This window comes from Chrysochloris asiatica, unplaced genomic scaffold, assembly GCF_000296735.1.
Source record: "Chrysochloris asiatica unplaced genomic scaffold, ChrAsi1.0 scaffold00203, whole genome shotgun sequence".
Classification (NCBI taxonomy): Eukaryota; Metazoa; Chordata; class Mammalia; order Afrosoricida; family Chrysochloridae; genus Chrysochloris; species Chrysochloris asiatica.
Genome location: NW_006408721.1, coordinates 322,986 through 324,986, shown reverse-complemented (window position 1 = coordinate 324,986; position 2,001 = coordinate 322,986).

The window sequence follows — 2,001 nt, the reverse complement described above, 5'->3', positions numbered from 1 at the left end:
TTCTGGTGACCAGAAGTGTGACCGCCTCCTACCCTCACACACCCCTATGGAAGCTCCCACTCTCCTGACACAGTTGTGAACCCCACAGCTGTAAGCCCCATCAAAGAGGGTTGTCAGATGAACAATGAAGATAGGAGAAGACTTAGGGAGGGATGCATAGCCTAAATGGGATAGAGGTAAATACTGATTTATACACAACCTTGGAACAACAGTGTTCTGTGATGTAGGGATCAAGACATAGTCTGAATGGATAAAGGGGATCTGGTGTGATGCTCTTAGGACTTTATGATCCAATTGTGAGTAATTGTTAGCAGGATCAATTGTGATCATCCCAACTGTAATTGTGGAAGATATGTAACTAAAAGGGGGAGTAGTTATTCTTTCATTTCAGGAACAGACGATACCAGGACCATCAAGAAGGAAGAACATGACCTAGAAAAGTGGCAACAACAGAGATGGTGGCAGGGGTGATAGAGAGATACACCAGCTGTGGGCTCTAGGTCCATAAACGAAGTAAGGCTGTGCACCTGTGGGCAGGAGGTTGGCTTGCAGAATATGCCCTTACGACATTTAAATGAAAATAATTTTTTGTTTTGTGTGTGTACAGAAAAAAAAAAAAAAAATCAGACTTAAAAAAATGTGGGTTGGGTGTTATCTGCTTGAATTTAGGTGAACCCTGCTTCAAGTCTGAAGAGCCTGTTTTAGCCAGCCCTGGACTAGCCCTCACTAGGAGAAGCCGCTGAACAGATGTGGAGGGGTGGGTGGGACAGGGGAAAGGAGACAGGCAGGTGATCTGTACCAGTCAGCAGGTGTGGGTGGATCAGCCATCTTGAAGTTTCATAAGTATCATAGTAGCACAGGGACATGTTGCTAACTGACACAGAGAAAGCAGTGTTTTTGTTTTTTTGTACCCCACATTACTCTGGTGACCAGAGGTGTGGCGATCCCCTACCAGCATATGCCTCCAGTGAAGCTCCTGCTCTCCAGGTATTTGAAGCCGCAAGCTGTGCAGTTGTGAGTGCCATCAAAGTGAGCTGGGTACTAGCTGTGCCAACGCCAGTGCGTGGATTCAGGTGAAGCCTATTACAGACCTGCAGAGCTGATTCTTACTAGCTCAGGACTAGCGGAAACTCTACCCCACTCCCCTGGATGCCCTCTGTAATGGAAAGACCATGATACCCTAGTTGTATTGGGGTCTCATCCCATGCCCAACTACCATGTGAACTCCTTGACTGGTAGGAGACCCCAGAGTTTTCTTTTCTCTGGGTCTGGCACCTGCCCTGGTTTTTTCCCTTCTTTATCTTTGTTTGGTTATTCTCTCTCCCCTTTTTCCTATCTTTACCTTCTGTCTCCTTTTTATCCTTTCTAGCTCTGCTTTCATTTTTTTCTTCTTTTCTTCTGTTTCTCTCCCTTCCCCCACCTCCCACTTTGCCTTAAATTTTTTTTTTCTTTTGCTCTTTATTTTTCTTTACTACTTTCTGGTCTCTTCCTCTTTTTCTCATCATTCTCCCTAATTGTGTTTAGTTCCTTTTCTGTCTTACTTTTCTCTCCCATGATTTATTTATTTATTTATGGTCTCTTCCTCTTTTCTCCTTTTGGTTATTGTGTTCTTTTTCTAGCTACTTTTTCTTTTTCTTTCTCATTCACTGTTTTCTTTTTTCAGTGGTGTTTGCTTGTTTATTTTTTCTCTTGTGTGTGTTTTTCTCTTCTTGCCTCACCCTGTGGGGGACAGCAACTATACCCACATATCCAAACTATAACTGTACCCTCTATCATTCCTCCCACTGGGCAAGAACCAATACCAGCTGATCAATGCACCTGATCAATGACAACAACCAACATCAGCCATAATGCATCCTAAACTGAACTTTATGAACGGGGAACAGCGAATGGTACACACACTGCCATTCTCTAATCACACCCTCTGGGAAGCAGTTGGTGAATGACTAGTAACACACTAACATATAGTCATCAGTAAAATTCAAATACAGCCACACTACA